General features: G+C 47.4%; 1 long non-coding RNA gene across 1 annotated transcript; it reads right to left on the bottom strand.

Annotated features, from left to right (window-relative positions):
* Positions 1 to 1,749: 1,749 nt before the first annotated feature.
* Positions 1,750 to 17,716, bottom strand: LOC144341257 (uncharacterized). The gene is made up of 3 exons (XR_013418139.1): positions 16,480 to 17,716; positions 6,329 to 6,484; positions 1,750 to 2,263 (listed from the first exon to the last, which is right to left on the bottom strand). It is a non-coding gene; the product is annotated as an uncharacterized LOC144341257 (long non-coding RNA).
* Positions 17,717 to 22,353: the final 4,637 nt, after the last annotated feature.

Raw genomic sequence — 22,353 nt, 5'->3', positions numbered from 1 at the left:
TAACGTACATTCCCCAAAATGTACATTTTGCGGAGCCTTGGGAGAGCCTCCAGTGCTGCCCACCCAGCTCCAGGAGGGCAAAGTCTGGATTCTCCAGATCTGGGGGTCAGGCTGTATTTCTATGGGAAAACCACACTTTCTATCCCACTTCAATTCCACCTGGGGTGTCCCAGCTCAGAATGACCCCTCCTCTCCCGGAGGCATACAGGGTGCCTGCACCATCATTTCCAGAAAGGTGTGAAGAGTCAGTTGTGAGGATGGCGGGGGAAATTTCTGTTGGAAGAAGAAAGGCTAGGGTAAGGTGGAAGAGCGTCATGGAAACGGATAGGTGGAGAAGTTGGGAGGATTCCTTGGTCCAGTTTCTATTGGATATTTTGCAAGTGAGTGTGAGTGTGTGTGCGTGAGAGAGAGGGCGTGAGACAGAGCCCACCTGTGTGCTTCTGTATAAATGTGGGTGTGTTTTTGTGTCTGGGTCTGTTGAGTGTTCCTCTGGGCATCTTATGGTTATTTGCTTATTACGTGCTTGTTTCTGTGTGTGTGATTGTGTCTGTGGGTTTGTGTCTGTCTGTCTGCTTACTCACGTGTCCTTTTGGTTAGCTCTCTCTCACTGCGTGCATGTGTGTAAGACTTGATGCCGGTGTTGGGGTGGGGGGCAGGGAATCACTTCTACAGACAAACAAATATGAGTACAGCCTTCACCTCTGCTTGCTGGAACTCTTCAGAAAGTTTGTGCCTGATTTGGAAGAAGCTGGGGAGATGGACAAGACACGGCGTTACATCGAGCCACAAGGGAGGGAGAGGCTGGGTCTGGGAGTTGCAGCTGGAAAAACGGCATGAAATGAAGTGTCTGAATCCTTCCCCGTGTCCAAGCAGAGACTCTCCTGAAGGTATCCAGACTCCTGAGCATGATCCACAGGGGCCACCTGATGGGTCACTGATGATCTCTTACTACCCTGCCCTGTGCTTGCCACGGCTTCCCAAACACCCTCTGCTCTTCCAGACTCAGATCTTTGCTACAGACACGGCTTCGTCCTTCAGAACTTTGCTTGAACAGCCCCTCCTTCCTACTTCCCCAGAACTCAGCCTCCCTTGCCTGTATGCCCATAGGCCTGGCCATCCTTGCCTCTGTGCACTTCCATCCTTGCTGCCTCCACTCTCACCCCAGCAGGCCTGGGAGCTCCTTGAACATGGGGTCCTGGCTTGTCTGATTTCGTACAATCAGAGCCCAGCACTTGGCTTAATGTAAGTAGAATAGGTCAAGTCGGCAGCAGGGAGGGAGTGGGCTGAGCCCAGCAGACTTGGGTTCCATCCCTGCTCTGTCACGAGCTGACATGGTCTGTCTCTTGTACTTGTTGGGCCTCGTTTCATCCCCTGGGAGGATGAGGAGGAGGTGGAGAGCACATGAGAAGCACTCGCACACATAGGCCCTCAGCAAATGGCTCCCGTGGTTGTAGAGAGGCTTACATAGAACGCTCTTTTTTTCTATCCTTCTCAAAATTACCCCCTAGAAAAGAGGGAGCTGTCTTTTGTATTGAGCTCTTGCAAAGTGCCTCGTTTTTACCGAGAACTCTCTCAATTGCTTTATTTTGAACAGCAAAGAAATGTTTGGGGAATGTACATTAGCCTAAAACCACCTCAAACAACATGGGTTTAGAATTCTTAAAGAGATAATCTGACAGAATCTGTAAGAAAAGGAGTCAGAAACATTTTACACAGATTTAGCAATTCTTCCTCGGGGTATGACCTCAAATTACAAGTGCTGGATGTCATGGCAAATAAGCCTTTTAAAGCTCGGCTTGAAAAAGCAATGCTGAGTGGTTCTTTTGTGGAGAGCACGAATATACACACACCCGCAGAATGAATACAAATCCCGACTGTGCTCATGTCATGCAAACGGGATGGAGACCTTGTTTCCAGGGACAGCCTCAGATGTGGAAGCAAAAAGTGCTGGATCTCAGGGCAGTCAGATGGAAGAGAGGAGTAAGGTCTGAAAAACTAAACTGTACAATGTAAAATGTGGCTCTCTGTGGAGCAGACACTTTAAAAAGTTTCCAAAAATTTTTAAATCATTTTATTTTATTTTTTAGAGATGAGGTGTCACTCTGTCGCCCAGGCTGAAGTGTAGTGGTGCCATCGCATCTCACTGCCGCCTTGAATTCCTGGCCTCATGCAGTCTTCCCTCTTCGGCCTCCTTATGTGTGGCAAAAAACGGAGTCAAGCTGTTTACTCCATTGCAATGTGTATATGGAGAAAAGCGACGTCTCTAAATGAATATTATTATAAAATTGTAAGTAATTTTCTGTTTACTTCTACATTGCACAACTGAGCTAATACATTGAATAAGTGGGCCTTTTGCCTAGTTTATTGCCATGCCTAAAAGTTTATATATTCAACCAGGTCCAACCACATGTTTTTTTGGTTCCTCGATTTAGGAATGGAAAGCATTGCTTTATATTTGGGCATATGCGGCAGACTGAGCTTTTAAACCCTAATGAGAACTGACAAGACGCTGAGTATCTGGGACCAGTTTGAAGATGTTTTCCCCCTTAGATTTGTCTCTGTATTTGGAGAAAGATAAAGAGGAACATTGAGAAAATACTCTCCTAAGGAAGAAAGGAGAGAATTCCAGAGGAACTGCACAAACACCATCACGACATGGGAGAAGCAGCTGCTTTCTAAGGTAAGAAAGACAACTACGGCTCCATCTATTGGATACTCACTATGAAATTAGCATCGTGCCAAGCACGTTACCTAAATTACTGTTTCCCCCAATCCTACTTATAAAGCAGGCATGATTATTATTTGCACTTTACAGATAAAGAAACTGAGGTTTTAAAACTTGCCCACGTCCCACAGATAGGACTTGCTGAAGTTAGAATTAAGAACCAGGCCTGACCTCTTAATCACGGCCTTGTAGCAGCTCTTCTGAACATTTCCTACTGTTTGTGCAGTGATTACATCAGAAAGGCAGGAAAGTGTTCTAGGGAGGAACTGTAACTCAATCCCTCTGGTCACTCCTCGTTTGCTGGGCCTTGTGGATCTTCCCACATGTTTCATCACTAGAGAGCTGGGGTCTCGAAGCCACTACTGCCGGCTGATATGGAGGCCATGAATGCAATGGAGGGGAGTGAAGGGGCCTGGGGCAAGCAATCGGGAGAGGTGGCGGCTGTGGAAAGACAGAGTGCCCATCCCTTTCTCAAGGTGGGTGGAGATACTGCTCCAGCCCATTGCTGTCATTCAAATCATGGGCCCACTATGACCACGTCTTCAAATATTTTCAGAGGATAGACAGCCAGATTTTTGAGTGAAGGCTTATATTTAAGAGTCGATCGCTAGCTCAAATGAGTTTTTCCAAACCCATGTAGAACGAAAAAAAAGCACATGGGGTGCTGGAGCTGCCACTTGAGCTGCTGCACTGCCATCTCTGTGTCTGGACGCTGCTCCAGCATGAGGCAGGTGGGAGAGCGCCGACGTCAGCATCCTAAAACGTAGATTCACATCCCACCACTGCCCCTATGTACGTGGGTAGCCTTCCCCAGCCTCAGTTTTCCTGTCTGTAAAATGGGAAACACTGATCATCCTTACTTTATGGGTTGCTGAGAAGAGCAAGAACACACTTGAGTGTCTGAGGGACGTGGCAAACCTACCGTGGCCAGTGGAAAATTCTCGTTTCCCTGCTCCCTGTCACCTGTACTGCCTCCACAGTCTCCCTGATCGGAGCACCACTGTCTTCTTTCTGCCCCCTCTGGCAGAAATGCAGCCATCTTCTTTGAGCCCTGTTTTTTTTTTTCTTTCTTTTTTTTTTAAGACTCTGCTTTCAGAGCTTTCCATTGGCTGGCTCCTTCTTGCTCACATGCCACTTCTTCAGAGGGCGGGGGCAGTCTACCTTTTTGATGTTGCCACCTGTCTCCTATGGCACACCATCGTCACGTTGCTACCACATTGCTTTCTCAGTAGCCTCATCGTGATCATGTTTATTTACTTGTTTCAGAGTTTATTGCCTGTTTTCCCAAGTAGAGCAAGAACCTCACGGGTCTTTGTTCACTGCTGATTGCCAGCACCCAGAAGACTTGGCACATAATTGGCACTCAATGGATGTCCGCTGAATAAGTGAATGCGTGCAGAGTGCTGTGTAAATATGACATACAATATGATACCATGGCTATTAGGAGCTGTTTTCTTAGACAGCAGAAAGGAGGGAGGCTGCTTAGGGCTCTGGGGCTGGCCTGGAATCTTGCTTTAAATCAGCACCAGGTCATGCCCATTCCTTGCTCTTTTACCCAGTAAAATGTTTTTGCTTCAGAAGCTATTACAGAGATAGAGATAATGCCTCCTGGAACACAGATAGAATCAGAAATACAGAATTACACTTTAAGCAGGCTGAACATCTCACAAAATCAGGCAAGCCAGCCTGGGGGAGGCGGGGAGGCTGGACTCAGGGAAGGATGAAAGAAGAAGGGGACATCTTAGGGATGTCGAGGGCCCTGCTATCTGAGGAGGGAGCAACTGGCACTTTCACCCATTCCCTTCCTTCTCTTTTCCAACATTGGGGTCTCAGGTTTTTAGATTGTTTGAAGGACCCCTCACTATCTTCTGTCCTCTTGCAGTTTGGAGATGTGACTAACACCCCTTCTCAATGTTGCGTTACTCTTTCTGAGGACCTAAAAAGAAAGTCTGCATTGTTGCTACTTTGTGCTTAATACTGCCTCTGAAATTTGCTGACCTAGCTTTTGAACAGATTCTGCTGGGGCAGGAGTGTCTAGTGAGACTTAAAAGTTGTTTACTTTGACAATTTGTCTCTGCCTGTGACAGGTGCCACTTCCATTTCCATTAGTGAGCAAAAGTTTCCTTTTATTTCATTAATTAATTAATTTATTTTGAGACAGAGTCTTCCTCTGTTGCCCAGGCTGGAGTGCAGTGGTGCGATCTCAGCTCACTGCAATCTTCGCCTCCCAGGTTCAAGTAATTCTTCTGCCTCAGCCTCCCAAGTAGGTGGGACTACAGGCACGTGCCACTACTCCCGGCTAATTTTTGTATTTTTAGTAGAGACGGGGTTTTGCCATGTTGGTCAGGCTGGTCTGGAACTCCTGACCTCATGATCCACCAGCCTATGCCTCCCACAGTGCTGGGATTACAGGCGTGAGCCACTGCGCCTGGCCAAAAGTTTCCTTTTAGAATAAATGCTCTTATGTTTAAAAAAGAGGGAGGGTAGATTTATCTTAAAGGAGGATATAAAGTAAGGAATTGCACATGTGGTATGTGGATGTGATACTCCTGCTTTTGGGGTGGGAGTGCGAATGGCCGGTGTTAAATGCAGCCTCATTGGACATGTTCTCAAACAACTCCAAAACGAGGCCCCGGTGCAACTTGCCAACTTCGTTTCCTTTTATTCCCCTTCATTTAGGATATTTGCCCCAAGCTTAACTCCTCCCTGCTTTTCCGTGCCCCTGCCTCTGGGCTTTACTCACTCTGTTCTCCCTCCTGGCCTGCCCTTCTTTCACATACATGGCCTACAAGATGCAACTCAGATTCAGCCGAACTACCGGCTTCCCTTAACTCTTTGCACCGTCTTTACAATAATAACAGCTATTGTGTAAGCACTTCTTATTGGCCAGGCACTATAGGCACAGGCATATTGAAGGTTGCAACAATCAGAGAGATTTGTTCTTATTAAGGGCTATGACCAGGACCTGAGCTGAAAGCAACAGGTGCTTAACCTCCTCACTCTTGGTCACCCTTGCCTTTTCTGTGCAGACTCAGAGTCACCTGGGTTTGTCTGCTGCTCTGACGATAGGGAAGTCCTTTTTACTTCTTTTCTTTTCTTTCTTTCTTTTTTTTTTTTTTTTTTTTTGAGACAGAGTCTTACTCTGTTGCCCAGGTTGGAGTGCAGTGGCGTGATCTCAGCTCACCGCAACCGCCACCTCCCCGGTTCAAGCAGTTCTCCTGCCTCAGACTCCCAAGTAGCTGGGATTACAGGTGCACACCACCATGCCTGCCTAATTTTTGTATTTTTAGTAGAGACGGAGTTTCGCCATGTTGGCCAGGCTGGTCTCAAACTCCTGACCTCAGGTGATCCTCACACCTCAGCTTGCTGGGATTACGGGCGTGAGTCACTATGCCCGACCTGGGAAAGCCCTTAAAGACACATTTGTGAATCACTATCCAACCGTGGAGGGGCTGGCATGTTTCTTGGATTCTGTGAGCCTCGAGCCAGATTTTGTTGACACTCTCCTGATATTCAAGCTGGGTGGGGCTGCAGACCTTTAGTGGGAATATGTAACAAAGAGGTAAGTATACTAATTGTTTCAGGGGACAAGTCCTCACTTACCTTCGCATCCTTGTAAAGGTGGGGTTCCCCCGGGGGCGCTGTCCCAGAGTAGTGGAACAGCCAGAGCTTGAGTTTTCTCTCTACAGGACCCTGGGCAACCTTCTCCAGCTCTTTGAGCCTCAGTTTCTTCATCTGTAAAACAGGGCTGCTGGGAGGCTGAAGTGCAATCAAGAAAATAAAATGTCTGACCCTGGGCCTTCACATAGTAGGTCCTTCATTCATCCCAGCTGGCTTTCTGCTCACCTCTTCTCATCCTCCCTGCCCTTGGCTTGCGTGGCACATTCCCACATGCACAGGCCATTCAGACTGTTTGGATAGACGCCTCTTTCACTAGCAGGAGACCCTTGAGCAACTGACTCCTGAAACCTCACTTTCCTAATCTGTGAAATGGCGATGATCATCTGTTTATCCCCAAGGCTTGTTACGAGCGTTAATAAGATAATGTGGGATTCGTAAATAGTACCTGGCACATAGAAAATGATCTCTTACAAGACATGCCTCTAAACCACCTCATTCATCAACCAAATCTGAACCATCCAATCCCCTTTAACTTCTTGTATTTTTCCCGTCTTTCTTGCTTACAGTCACAAAAGCATTTCAAATTCCACAGTAAGTACCAGGTATGAAGATGCAGAGATAGGAAGGAAATCTATGTACAAAGTTGAGGGCTCCTAACAGCTTGAATTATTGAACATGGGACAAAGACATGGAAAATCTGACTTAAATGTGTAGTTCACCTGACGATCTCTTCAAAGTCTAATTTTTTTCACTTTGTTCCATATGTTATCAAGACAAACAGATGCTCCTAAACTAGGAAAATCCAGGTGATGGTGAAATGAAAAAAATGTTCAGTTCAAGGCCTCATGTACCTATTTTACATCCACTGAGGGCCTTTGGACCCAAAGTTGAAAGATCATCTTGGTGTGTGTGTGTCCAGTCTTAATGGCGAAGGCAGACATGGGAGGAAGTGCTCCTGGAGGAGGTCCCTGGTGCTGAGAGAGGTGGTGCTGCAGGAAGGAAAGAGGAGAGGTCAGAGCAGTTCCAAAAAGGCAATAGCCAAGACACTGATGCGGCAGAATGAGCATTTCTGGTCAGACTCCACTAGCTGACCTTGGAAACCATGCTCTGGGGCATCATTTAGGATTTGTCATTTGCAAGCGCGGAAACAGACATTTACTGGCCAAGGGGAGAAGGAACATACTGGAGGGATGTTGAGCAGCCATAAAGTGGACAGAAAGGCACATTCGGAAAAGGGCAGAAACTGGAGTTCTCTGGGGCTCCTGAGGGCCAGAACTCATCGGTGATGGGATGTGATGGGCTCCAAGGGCTTGTGTTTTTTCTTTCTCCGCATCACTTGGCTTACAATTCCAAGTCCAGGGAGAGAGACCTCGACTGTTCTAGCTGAGATCACATACCCACCCAAGCCTACGAGGTGAGTGGCGGGCACTTTGGGTGACAGCGACCCCATAACCGCACCTAGAAAAGGAGGGTACTTCTCCAGCTAGAAATGAGAGTGATACAATGATGCGGGACTACTATATCCAGTGCAGTGTCTAGCGCGGTGAGTGGGCCAGCTCCTGGAAAGTGACAAAGAATGATGGTTCACTGCCTTTTGATCCTGTACTTATTAGCCTTTAGTCTAAGCTAGGCCCTGTGTTAGGTGCTAGGAGAAAAGGTGAATGAATGAAGGAGCCCAAGGCTGTGAACGGGTTCTTTGATGCCAATTCCCTGCCCTCTAGGAGTGAATTTTCTAGAGCTAGGGAGGTCTGAAATCAGAGACAGCTAGAGGATGGGAGTGGGCCCCAGGGGCTGCCCATAATAGGTCCTTATTGATGTTTGCTGAAGGAATGGATGTCAGAACAGCAAGGACAGAAAGAGCCTTGCTTAGGGAAAACTGCAAGAAGTGGCTGCCCCAGGCCATTTTTATTCCCACACCAATGGAGTCTCAAGACTTGCTTGGCTGAGACATCTTCACAAAGAGATTGTCAAAGCCTAGAATTTTTGGCAAACACAGGGACAAATCAGGCCTAGGGAGGCACAGGCCAAAAGCCTCATTTTAGGAGGTTGACCCTAGAGGAGGTGGTCTCACTTGTCCCTCCCCAGCAGTCATCTGTCAGGAGCCCCATGTCCTGATGGCAGGGTGACAGGGCACACAGTAGGCTCCGCACATGGTCATGGAAGGAAGGAAGAGACGGGAGGAAGGGAGGAAGGGACAGAAGAAATGCATAAGCAAGAAGAGAAGGAACTTCAAAATGAACAAGTAATGGGAATATGGAAAACTGAATATACAAATGAATTATGAGAGGAGAGCAGGCAGGCAGCGGGAAATGGAAGAATAAATGTATGCAGGTTTAAGAGAAGCCAGACCCTACTATTTACTAGCTGCATGATCCCAGGCTCATCCTATTACTTAGCCTCTGGGGCTTCATTTTCCTCATCTGTAAAATGGGCCTAATTCTGGCACCTCTCCCAGAAGGTCATGGTGAGGACCACACGAAGGGATAGATGCTGAGTCCTTGGCTCGGCGGGAGAGCTCAGAGCACGTCAGGTATTGTAACTAACAGGCTGCAAGATGGAAGTGAATGAATTAATGAATAAAAGAAATGAGGAGGAGGGAGAGAGGATCAGGAGAAGACAGCGGAGGGCCTTCATCTGGTTCTCTCTCTATCTTTTGTGGCCAGCCAGGGCTACAGACTGTCAGCCTCACAGACACGGTACCTCTCCCTCCCTGCCCAGGCCCAGCCTGTTTGATTTCAGGAGGAAGATAAGATGCCTGCACTGCTTTTTCATCTCCTGCGTCTCCAGCCCTTCCCCCATTTCACCACCCCCTTGGCAATTGGGGCCTTCAAAGTCCCTGCTGGCTCCAGATCTGTAGATAATCGTTTGCTGTAATCCTACCCAGGAAAGGAGCTGATAAAGTCCAGATGGAGTGTGAGGTCTTCAAACTCACTTTCCCTGCCCAGATAACGCTGCTGGGGCCTCTCAGGAGTTCCCTTCCCTCTTGGGGGGAGAGGCAACGCGGGCAGTGGTTGTGTAGCACATGCACTGTAGTAACTGACTCGTTTATTAGGAAAACCTCTCGATTTCCTGTGCATGGTTCAGGGAGGGTGGGTGGGTGGATGGAGAAGGAGCACTAGATTTGAAGTCAGAACAGATTGGGCTCCAATTAAAATGGCAGCATGAATCCCCATTTTCCAGAGTACTGGGAGCATTCAGGGATGCACTGGACATGGAAAGACCTGGGCCAGGGGGAAGGCTCAGGCCTTACCTTTGTTCTGTGAGGGTCTGGCACATCGGTCAGACTTCCCCAGGTGGCCCAGGGAGGCTCTCCCTGTACCTGAGCCACAGGACGGAGACAAGTTGGGTCCCGGACCTACCCACAGGAGGCAGCTATAAGATCCTGCCTTGCAGTCAGGCAGGCCTGGTTTGATTTCAGCCCTTTCCTTCACTGACTGTGTGACCTTGGGCAGGTTGCCAAAGCTCTCTGGGCTTCAGTTTCCTCATCTGTAAAGGGTGTGCTAATAATCTCCACCTCAGCGGCTGGTTGAAAAAAGTCAAATGAAATAGCAGACAAGAAAGCACGCTGTGATTAGGAAAACATGCAAAAGCAAGAGGCTACTCTTCTCGCCGCTATCAAAGTGGAGAGGCCATGTGGTTAGACGTGGTCAGGGGATGCGGGAAAGGTCCACCCACATGCTCAAGACCCAGTGCTCCCGGCCACGGTAACCTCCATCGGCCCATCTGATCCCTGAGCTCCCCTGAGGAGGTCCAGAGGCCTGACTTTCCAGGTCAGGGTGTCGCCCTGGGCTGTGGGGTGGAGGCACAGGGCAGTGGCAGCTCTGGACATGCTCTGCAAAGGGTGAGGGATCAGGGGTGGGCTAGGGGCCCCTGAGGGGGAGGCCTTTGACTTAGCATGATTCCCCCACCTCACCTCGCTTTGACTAACTTTCTATCCCTTTCATAGACCCATTACGTAAATCCATCCAGATTGAAGATCTGACCCTCCTACTTCTAAGAGGATTTAGAGTATTTTAAGATTAAAACACAGAGCAAAATAAGACTTTTAAAGAGGTTGTCAGGCCGGGCGCGGTGGCTCACGCCTGTAATCTCAGCACTTTGGGAGGCCGAGGCGGGCGGATCACGAGGTCAGCAGATCCAGACCATCCTGGCTAACACGGTGAAACCCCGTCTCTACTAAAAATACAAAAAATTAGCCGGGCGTGGCAGCAGGCACCTGTAGTCCCAGCTACTTGGGAGGCTGAGGCAGGAGAATGGCGTGAACCCGGGAGGCCGAGCTTGCAGTGAGCTGAGATCGCACCACTTGCACTCCAGCCTGGGCAACTGAGCGAGACTCCCTCTCAAAAAAAAAAAAAAAAAAGAGGTTGTCTGCTGCTCAATCTCATAATGAGAAAAATGCAATAGAAACTACAAGAGATGCCCTTTGTACTTATCAGATTGGCAGAGATGACAAGCCTGATAATACTCTGAGTTGGTGAGTTTGTAGGGGAGCAGGCATGCTCACCACTGTTTGAGACAGGGAGACGTGTACAGCCTCTTTGGAAGGCAACTGGGTTACAGTTGTTAAAATTAAAATGTGCTTTTTTCTGGACCCTGCAATTGTAGCATTTTATCTCCCAGTTATACCTGCAAACATGGGCAAAGGCGTGAATACAAGGAGTTTCGCCGTGACTAATGCCTGTAATCCCAACATTTTGGGAGGCCAAGAGAGGCGGATCACTCGAGGTCAGGAGTTTGAGACCAGCCTGGCCAACATGGTGAAACCCTGTCTGCTAAAAAATACAAAAAGATTAACCGGGTGTGGTGGTGGGCGACTGTAATCCCAGCTACTCGGGAGCCTGAGGCACGAGAATTGTTTGAACATGGGAGGCGGAGGTTGCAGTGAGCTGATATCGTGCCACTGCACTCCAGCCTGGGCAACAGAGCGAAAGTCTTAATAAAAAACCAAAAAACCAAAAAAAACCCCAAGAATTTTAATCGTATAATTACACATTGAGAAAAACATGAAAAATACCTAAATGCCTATTATTAGGGAACTGGATTAATAAATTACATCGTAGTCATTCACAGAAACATAACACAGTCTAGGGCATGTATAGTATGCTCTTCTGGGTGTGTGTAGAGGAGACACACAGAGGTTTGTGTGTGCACAAACAAGCTTTGAACTGACTACAATAATTGCGTCTAGGGAGGGAAGCTGAATGCCTGGGGCTCACAGGTGAGGGGAGATATACACATCACTATATTTTAAAACTGTCTGAACTTTTTACTATACGTATGTATGAATTATGTATGTATGAACTATGTATGTATGAATTGTAAAATAAATAAATTTCTAAAGATACTCCTGTCAAATAAAAAAAATCAAGAAAATATCAACAATCAAAACCAGAAAACACACACACACACACAGACAACACATCTGAAATTCCCCATAGAACGGCACAGCAGTTTGCCTACTCAGACACTCAATAAATATTAAAAACAAAGTTTTGAATTACCTCATGAAGGAAGCAGAGTAAATGTTCTCTGGCACTTGAACTGAACAGATTTATAATACTTGTGCAATACATTTTGCTGTCAGTTTGCGGATACAAAGAAAAAATGGCAAACAGGTTACGCTACATAGTTTGCATTTTCTGACATCAGAAAGTCCATACATTAGTCTACTGAGATAACATTTCTCTTGAACCAACAAGCAATTAGCAGCTTTCCCCTTGCTCTCTGGACCCTCCCCAAAAACCTGAAATACTGATGGGTGTGGTGTCACTCTGTGAGTCTCAGTTCCCTGATCAGCAAAACAGGCAAAATAACCTTTGCATGGTGTTGTGAGGAATAATTGGAAACATGTGGATACCAGCACATTGCAGAAACTTTGAAGGCACACAATAGGCATTAGTTTCTCTCCCTTCCTTTAAACACTGGAAAAGACTAATTCTTCTGAGCCAATGACATTTACCTTCATGTCTCACTTGATATAGCAAATTTCAGTGCAGTTACAATGACTATTTTACCTCTGGATTAGTGGAAAATGGTCATCCTTATTCAGAAATGAGGGTGCTGTCTTCCTGGAAACAACCGGCCAAGCCTGATTACATGTAGCAACTATGAGTTACACATTGTAGAATACTGACATTACTTTTCAGTTCTTGTCTAGAACTGACATTATTTTACAGTTTTTTATATTCAATGGAAACTTGGCTAAGTTGACTACTTCTCACTGATATATTAAGATTTTCTATTCAGGTGCTCTGGGTTCCAGGTTTTTTCTAGGAGAGTCATGTTATATTCAGATGCATTTAGGCTGGATGTGGTGGCTCTTGCCAGTAATTCCAGCACTTTGGGAGGCTGAGGCAGGTGGATCACATGAGGTCCAGAAGTTCAAGACCAGCCTGGGCAACACGGCAAAACCCCTTCTCTACCAAAAATGCAAAAATAAGCCAGACGTGGTGGCACACGCCTGTAATCCTAGCTACTTGGGAGGCTGAGGCACAAGAATCACTTGAATCTGGGAGGTGGAGGTTGCAGTGAGTTGAGGTTGCGCCACACTGCACTCCAGCCTGGGTGACAAAGTGAGACTCCGTCTCAAAAAAAAAAAAAAAAAAAGAAGATGCATTTAGCTGCAAGCAACGGCAACCCTAATTCAAGGTAAAACAGAGTGAGCTTTAGATACAATTGATTCAGCAGCCAAATGATCACATCAGAAACCCAGGTTTCTTCCATGTTTCTTCCATCTTTCCAGTCTGCTATCCTTAGGTCTGGCTTTACCCTCAAGTTGGTAGCAAGATGGCTGCTGCAGATCCAGGGTTCCATCTAAACACTAAAACATCCTGAGGAAGAAAAGAAACCATCATTTTTCCTAATTCTGTCTTAGGAGCAACAACACTGAAGAAGTTGCTCAGTATACTTCTCACATCATAGGCTGGAGATGGGTCACATGCTCATTCCTAAACCAATCATGGAAAAGAGCATGGGTTGCCTTTGGACCAATCAGGCTTACCCCTGGAGCTGGGGGGGTGGGCTGGCTGCCGGGGAGCAGCAGAGTGTACCTGCTGCATTGTCACGTGCAGACAGATTTTAAAATGGCTTCCAGTGATCCTTAACTCTCACACCTTTGTGTAATTCTCTCCTTTTAAGTGTGGGTGGGACCTTTGGTTTCTAACCAAGAAAATATGACAAAAGTGATGAAGTGTCACTCCTATGATTACCTTACATTGTGAAAGTTTCCGTCTTGCTGACTCACTCTAGAGACTCTCTTTGCTGGCTTAATGAGGTGAACAGCCATCTTGGAAAGACTATATGGCAAGGAGAAGCTGCCTCTGGGAGCCGAGAGCACCCTCTAGCCCACAGCCAGCAAAATGCTGAGGCCTTCCCTCTTCCAACCACAAAGAAATGAATTCTGCCAACAGCCCAAGTTAGTTTGGAAGTGAAATCTTCCCCATCAAGCCTCCAGATGAGAACACAGCCCGTCAACACCTTGATTGCCATCTTGAGAAGATCTTAAACAGAAAATCCCACTAAGTGGTGCCTGGATTCTGGACCTACAGAAACAGTAAGAAAATACATGGGTGTGTTTGTTTTAAACTACTAAATATGTAGTAAGTTGTTACGCAGCAATAGAAAACTAATATAGTCAGTATCTTTTTTGTCTTAATGACAGTGACTATAATTTAATTTTTTAAAAAAGTTTTGTGACAATGAGGAAGAAAATAGCTCTGCCTGGAGAAATATGTTGAAAAGAGCTTTGGAGCAAGGGGTCTTCCCTCAGGGGCTGGGTGGCAGCAGGTGGCAAATTCTCAGAGGATATGGGAAACTGCTCTGTAAAAAAAAAAAAATATATATGGAGCAAGCTCAGAAGGAATTTGAGCTTCCAGGAGCTTTGGGAACAGAGAGAGTGAAGGAGGAGCATCTGAGCCATCAGGGATGATGGAGAGTGTGCACTGCAGGAGTGGCCTTGACTTGCATCCCCCTCAAGCATTTGGTAAGTTCACATATGCTTCATGTGAGTGCCCAGCAGTGGGTCAGGCAAAGAGGAGCCCAGTTTGACTTCTGTGTTGAGCAGGTACAGAAAGAGGCAGAGCCCCGGCGGCGGGTCCTGGAGAACCAAAGCTCCCATCACACCATCTCCTCAGTAGGGGCAGAGTGTATCAATTCTCTAGGGCTCCCATAACGAAATACCACACACTGTAAGACAGTGGCTTCAGCCACACAATTTATGGTGTTACAGTTCTGGAGACTGGAAGTCTGAGATCAAGGTGTTGGTGGGATTGGTTCCTTCTGAGGGTTCTGAGGAAGGAACTGTTCTATGCTTCCTGCCTAGCTTCTGGGGGCTGCTGGCAGTCCTTAACATTCCTTGGCCTGCAGCAGCACCATCCCAGTCTCTGCCTTCATCTTCCCATGGCATTCTCCCTGTTTGTGTGGGTTCGAGGGGTGGGGCAATCTCTAAATTTCTCTTTCTAATAAGGATGGCAGTTACATTGGATTAGGGGTTCACCCTACTCGGATGTGGCTGTACCTTAGCTAATTACATCTACAGCAACCTATTTCCAAAGAAGGGCACATTCCAAGGTACTGCGGGCTGGGACTTCAACATATAAATTTGGTTGCCAATCTCCATAACGTGGAGGTTGGCAGGAATCTGGGGTAGCACTAGATTTCCACCAGGTATGGACTTGGGTTAGAACAGGTAATTTGAGCTTCATTTGAAGAGGTCGATAGGGCCTAACTGACATCACTGTGTGAAGAAACTTTCCAGGATTTGTCTGAAATAGCTCAGACATAACAGTATTCTTAGGAGCAGTTGCTTCCTCAAAGCATTCTGCAAAATGCCCAAAATAACCATTTCCCTGAGAACAGTGTCTCCTGCTGTCCCACAGCCCTGCCATGCCATCATTTTAACTATGATTTGTGTCTCATCTATCCAGAGGCAAGGAGAAAGTGCTTGAACTTCGCTCTCTTGGTGGGGAAAAAGTCTTGCTGCTGAGGTCAGGGATGAAGAGGCCAGCCTCCCTGGAGACAGGATTGGATGCTCCCACACTTCCTGGATGCCGCGGTCAAATGGCGCAGCTCAGGGCTTCCTTGCCAGAGATGAGTAACCTTTGGGTGGTTCTCTTATCTGGAGACCCAGCCACGAAGACAACAGGTCTAATTGACTGCAATTAACCATCTACATGTCCTTTTTGAAGAGCACTCTTGCTTAAATTCTCTGACTGACTCATTTTCTTCTGTGACAACACAGGCTAAAAGGTGGTATTTCAAGGGAGAATGAGGCAGAGCTTATTACATTATCAACAATTCAACTCAGCACGTGCTGAGGAGACACAGGCAGTGTCCTTGGAGGTAGAAAAGACACTCGTTCTTGTCTCTATGAAAGACAGCTTTCGCAAATTGATTTCTCCCTCCCTTCACCTTTTGCTTCCTTTCTTTCTCTCGCCTTCCACTTAGTGTGTGCCAGGCACTAAATTCACAGAATGTTAGAACTATAATGATCTTAGAAACTATCTAACAAGATTTCCAGATAGGGGAACTGAGGCTCAGAGAAGGGAAGCAACCTGTCCAAAGACACACAGCTTTGTGAATACCAAACTGAATTCCAGGCTCGGGGGTTACTTTAGGACCATCATGAATATTTTGGGAAGAGATTACCCATATTGGATTTTGCTTTAAAGGAGAGCTATGAAAAGTTCTTCTCTATTCACCACCACGGCCCTCCCCCGCCCCTTCTGCCCCACCCAGAAAATGATCTGGTCAATCGATTGGTTTCCGAATTTGCTTTTGAAGACGCTAGCTTGCTTTCTTTGTTTTCTCATTGGAACCGAGATGTTTTTCTAAAGAACAACAACTCTGGAGATGTGCCTGGTACAAACCTAGAATAAAGGCAGAGAAAGAGCCAATGGCAAGAAGATTCATTACACAACAACAACAACAACAACAAAACAAGCGAACAAAGCAGCAGCAGCAACAACAACAAAACCACGGAGTTTGTTGGCAAAAGCTGGCGGGGCTCAGGTTCTGAAATCAGGTTCTGATTTCAGGTTCTCTGGAAGGGCGGCCCAATCTCTGTGAATTTGGATGGAAGCCACTCAAAGTCAGCCACTACATTCACCTTACGAATGGCCTCGGCCAAAACTTACTGTCACATGACACTGAGCAACAAGCCCAGAGCCGTGAGTCCCTGGCATGCTTCACAAGGCGGGCTTCGTGGAGACGATGAGCCGAGATTCCAGTGCCACACGGGTTCTCCACTTCTTCTCGCCGTGCCATGGCACAGATGGACCTGTTACAGGTCAGTACCAGTCTTCCCTACCCTGGTTTGCTTTCAGCCAGAATTCCCTCCTTGGTCTCGGCTGAAGAAGGGCGAGAGTAGCAGCTGTGTTCTTACGCAAGAACTTTGGAGTCAGTCCCAGGTCGGAATTCCAGCTCTGCCACTACTGGTTGTGTGATCTCATACACGTTACTCAAGCTCCTCATGCTTCAGTTTCCCCACCTGTTTCACGGTGGTAATAACAGTACCTGGTTTATTGTGAGGATGGAATGAAATGAGGTATGGAAAGGGCTTAGCACAGTGCCTGGAAGCTGGAGGTGGCTCAGGAAGCACTGATTCCTTCCCCACTCCAGGCCCCAGAGAATGCACTAGACCCATGGACTCACAGCTGCAAGCCACTGGGGATGATCCTTTCCACCACGACTGCAAGAGCTTTCATGTGGCTCAGGCATCCTCCAGGGAGATGGCTAAAAATGGAGACTTCCGGATTCCACTCCCGGAAGATCTGATTTAGCAGATTTGGGTTGGGGCCTAGGCATTTTTCTGCATCTTAACCAGTTTCTGAGGGACCCGTGAGGCACACGTTGAGAGACCTCTGCGTATAGTCAACCTGTGACTGCAAGAGGGGAAGGGTCGTGTCACCTCTGCCTGCTTCACTGTTTTTCCCCAGGGGAGTGTGTGACACATGATAGGGGCTCCTGGGCCAAATCTCTTAAAATAAAATGAAATCAGCCAGGCTTAGTGGCTCACACCTGTAATCCCAGCACTTTGGGAGGCCGAGGTGGGTGGATCACCTTAGGCCAGGAGTTCAAGACCAGCCTGGTCAACATGGTGAAACCCCATCTCTACTAAAAACTAAAAAATTAGCTGGGCGCGGTGGTGGGTGCCTGTAATCCCAGCTACTTGGGAGGCTGAGGCGGGAGAATCACTTGAACCTGGGAGGCAGAGATTGCAGTGAGCCGAGATTGTGCCATCGCACTCTAGCCTGGGCAACAAGAGTGAAACTCCATCTCCAGAAAAAAGGAAAAAAAAAAAAAAGAAATCTCTAGTTCAGAGGCCCCAAACTCAAGTGGTCACAAAATCAGCAGGCTGGGAGGAACTGTCAACTACTGGGACTTAGGCTTCCTGAAGAGGTGGCAGCTGCTACCCAGCTCCTGCCCACATCTGCCCTCTTGGACAGCAGGCCCAGCATTGTCAGACTTCCCAGATTTTTGCAAAAGAATAAAAAAAATGTAGAAATTAGTGTTGGATCTCCTAATTTTTACAAGTTGGAATTAATTGACGACTAATTTTTTTAAAAAGCCGGGCACGGTGGCTCACACCTGTAATCCTAGCACTTTGGGAGGCTGAGGCTGGCGGATCACCTGAGGTCAAGAGATCGAGACCATCCTGTCCAACATGGTGAAACTCCGTCTCTACTAAAAATACAAAACTTAGCTGGGCGTCGTAGCGTGCGCCTGTAGTCCCAGCTACTCGGGAGGCTGAGGCAGGAGAATCGATTGAACCTGGGAGGTGGAGGTTGCAGTAAGCCGAGATCATGCTGCTGCACTCCAGCCTGGCGACAGAGCGAGACTCCGTCTCAAAAAAACAAAAACGAAAACAAAAAAACCCAAAAAACACACACAAAAACAAACAAAATAGAAAACAAAACAACAACAACAAAAAACTCACTTATGGGCCAAACAAGACATGTCTGTGGGCCTGACTTGGCCCATGGGCTGCCAATTGGTCATCTGGGGTCTGATCCCACATTCTCATGTGACGGAAGAAGAAACTGGAGAGAAACTGGGGACCCAAGAGGGGATGGGAGTTACCGAAGCTGCGCAGTCAGGGGAGCCTTGGAGCCAGGATTGGACTCTGCTTTTGCTCTGCAGTGGTCGGTGCCTTTACCAGGCACAGAACGGCAGGGAAGTCTCTGCCTCTAGAAGCATCCACAGGGCTTCCCCCAAGCCAGGTCTCCAGGCTCACTGGGTCGTCTCCCTAGTCCTGCTCAGCCACCACTGGGAGATGAGGAGAAGGCCTCTGGGGCCGAGGCCAAGCCTGCAGTGGAGCTTACTCATCGTCCCGCTGCCACCTTCGCCTTTGATGTCTGGATGTTCCAGTTCTGGCACCCGGGAGGCCGTGGCACCAGGCTGCCTGCCCCTGCAGCATCCTCACACCAGAGCAGCTCTTGGCAGGCTTTTCCGGGGACTTCAAAGGTGGAAAATTGCCCTGGGATAACTTCTTGAAGGCGCCGTACTGGTGTGAACAGCAGCAAGGGGAACAGTGAGATCAAAGTGGGCCCAGCCTGCGGTTACAGGAAGATGAGGCCTGAGCCCACTCTGCTGAGCACGGAGCACGATCTGGGGCCTTCGGGGTAGTGCAGAGTTATGTGGTCGGATTCAGAATCCACCTTCTCACCCGCTCCCCTCTTGGTATTACCGGAAGCCCTGATGTGATTGGCAGGGATTATGCTGACTAAGTGTTTCTCACCCTGTCTTCTGAGCCCGTGGCCTTTTCTTTGGCTTTCTTGGGCCTCTCCAGGCACAGCCCTGTGTCTGAGGAGGAGGGGCCGCTCGGTGTGACCTACTGGGAGTCCGTGATTGCGTGAGGGCGGGGCAGCCAGCCAGTGCTGATAAATCTCTTCCTCCTGGGAAGTGCCAGGCAGTGCCCCACAAGGGAAGTGATCTGTGGGCTGATCTCCTAATGATTTATTGCCCGGTCCTCAGACCTGGTGCCCATGGCACCAGCTGCAGCCGGGCTGTCTGGAGAACCCTTCCAGCAGGCATCAGGGAGCCTGAGGTAGGAAATCAAGCTACCAGCCACCGACCACCAGCCATTGCCACCAAAGGGCTGCTTCTGTTTGTTCTGTCTCTTTTTTTTTTTTTGAGATGGAGTTTTTGCTCTGTTGCCCAGGCTGGAGCGCAATGCTGTGATCTCGGCTCACTGCAACCTCCGCCTCCTGGGTTCAAGTGATTCTCCTGCCTCAGCCTCCTGAGTAGCTGGGATTACAGGTGCCCACGACCACGCCCAGCTAATTTTTGTACTTTTAGTAGAGACAGGGTTTTGCCATGCTGGCCAGGCTGGTCTCAAGCTCTTGACCTCAGGTGATCCACTGGCCTTGGCCTCCCAAAGTGCTAGGATTATAGGAGTGAGCCACCACGCCCAGCCTGTTTTGTTTCTCAAAGCAGGCACAAAGCACAGAACAGGAGCAGGGCTCTAATGACTGGCACAGGGCAGTCTGTAGAGTGATGTGGTGGCACTCAGCTCTGGGGCTTGCTTGGTGCTGTCAAAATTATCTGGAAGCTCAATGCTAAAAAGCAACTGGACCGAGAGGAGGAGCCCTACCTACCCTGTGGTGGCTCACCAACTGGTCACTACCATGTTTTAAACATGAATGAACTCATTGTTTACAAAAGCAGTAAGTGCCCATGGTAAAAAATTTTAAACAGGCTTAAAATGAAAAGTATCTCCCCTTTTCCAGTCTCACCCCCAAGAAATAAACAATGTCAGAAGTTTCCTGTTTGAGAAAACATGTATTTTTTCTTTCTTTTTCTTTTTCTTTTTTTTTTTGAGATGGAGTCTCTCTGTGTCGCCCAGGCTGGAGTGCAGTGGTGCCATCTTGGCTCACTGCAGGCTCCGCCTCCTGAGTTCAAGCAGTTCTCTGCCTCAGCCTCCCGAGTAGCTGGGATTACAGGTGCCTGCCACTGCGCCCGGCTAGTTTTTTTGTGTTTTTAGTAGAGACAGGGTTTCACCATCTTGGCCAGGCTGGTCTCGAACTCCTGACCTTGTGATCCACCCGCCTCAACCTCCCAAAGTTCTGGGATTATAGGCATGAGCCACTGTGGCCGGCCAAAAACGTGTTTTTTCAAATGCTCTTCAAAAATCAGCTGTCACTAGAGACAGTCTTCTTCAATTTTATTTCCCTATAATAAGTCTTTCCATCATGAGGAGACACATTTTGTAAGCACCTCCATGGTGCTCTGCTGTATGAGTGCGATTTATTAATCAGGTGTCTGTGGCTGATCTTCTGAGTTGCTTCTAGTTTTCCACTTTTACAATCAAGTGACAATAAACACTTTTTAGATTCTATGCAATGGTGTACTTGTTTGAGTATATTGCTGGCTTTCATGAGCACATGAAAACTTTTCTGAATAACACTTTGAGGGAGGGATGATCAAAGGCGTTTTCCAGATGAGGAAAATAAAGCTCAAAGAAGTCAAGTGATTTGCCCTGGCTCACCTATCTGGAGTTTAGAACAAAGGTTTACTCATTTAACATGGGTTATAGACATGTGCACGAACGTGACTACTGTCATTTCCAGCCGCAGCACTGGACACAGGATCAACAAAGCAGCTAAAGTTCTGCCCTCTTGGTGCATACGATCTCCTGGGAGAGCTTGGACTTGTACAAATTGTGCTAAGTGCTTTGAAGGAAAAGCCAGGGTGGTATGAAAGATAATATCAAGTAGACTGAGTTTAGATTGTGCAGTCAAGGAAGACTTCCTGGAGAAGGCCACATTTAAACTGAGTTGTGAGTGGCGAAGAATGTGAGAAGTGAGAAGTTTCCAGGCAGAGGGAGAAGCATGCGCAAAGGCCCAGACTGGGCAGGTTCCTGCTAGTGAACTTGGCTGCTGAGTGGTGGATCCAGAGGGAGAGTGGAGAGAGAGGAGGTCAGGGAGACAGGCAGAGGCAGGACCACACAGAGCCCCAAGGACAACGGAAAGGGATTCCGGATTTGATCAGAATTCCGTGAAAAGAAACGGGAGCTGGAGGAGGGAACCTGTAGCTGTTTTGTTTTAGCCGTTTTATGGGGAAGCTTTAGGACATTGTGGTCGAGCCCAGAATAAAACAAACCCAGCCGCTAGCAGGGTTTTCATTTTTCGAGTGATGATAATAAAAGCTAAATGTATGGCATGTGTACTGTGTGCCCGCCGCTGTGCTTAGGGCTTTCCGTGTTACCTACTTGAATCCTGACAACAACCTTTGGAGGTAGTGCTATTTCTGTTGTCCCCTTTTATATATGAGTAAATTGAGACCAGAGAGATTAAGTAACTTGTCTAAAAGCATCCAGCTAGTTAACTACCCATGGTACGTATGTCAAGATAGACCATGTCCTGGGCCATAAAACAAGTTCTAATAAATTTACAAGGACTGCAATCATACAAAGTGTGTTTTCTGACTGCAGTGGAATTTAATTAGGAATAAATAATAAAAATATAACTAGGAAAACCCCAAATGTGTGGAAATTAAATTACACATTTCGAAGTAATTTATAGACCAAAACCAAAATTATACAAGGAAGATTACAACATATTTTTGTTTTTTCATCTTTTGGGTTTTTTTGTTTATTTTTGAGATGGAGTCTTGCTCTGTCGCCCAGGCTGGAGTGCAGTGGCGCGGTCTTGGCTCACTGCAACCTCCACCTCCCATGTTCAAGTGATTCTCCTGCTCAGCCTCCTGAGTAGCTGGGATTACAGGAGTGCATCAACTCGGACAACTAATTTTTGTATTTTTAGCAGAGACGTGGTTTCACCGTATTGGTCAGGCTGGTCTCGAACTCCTGACCTCAGGTGATCCACCCACCTCAGCCTCCTAAAGTGCTGGAATTACAGGTGTGAGCCACCATGCCCAGCTTAGATTATAACATATTTTGAACTGAAAGATAAATACAAATGCAATACATCAAAATAATGTCAGGTGCAGCTAGTGTTTAAAGGGAAAGTTATAGCTTTAAATGCTGACATTAGAAAAGAAAAAAATGT

Source organism: Macaca mulatta, chromosome 6 (genome assembly GCF_049350105.2).
Source record: "Macaca mulatta isolate MMU2019108-1 chromosome 6, T2T-MMU8v2.0, whole genome shotgun sequence".
Lineage (NCBI taxonomy): Eukaryota > Metazoa > Chordata > Mammalia > Primates > Cercopithecidae > Macaca > Macaca mulatta.
Note: the sequence above shows the minus strand (reverse complement) of the source record. Positions and strands in the feature narration are given on the sequence as shown.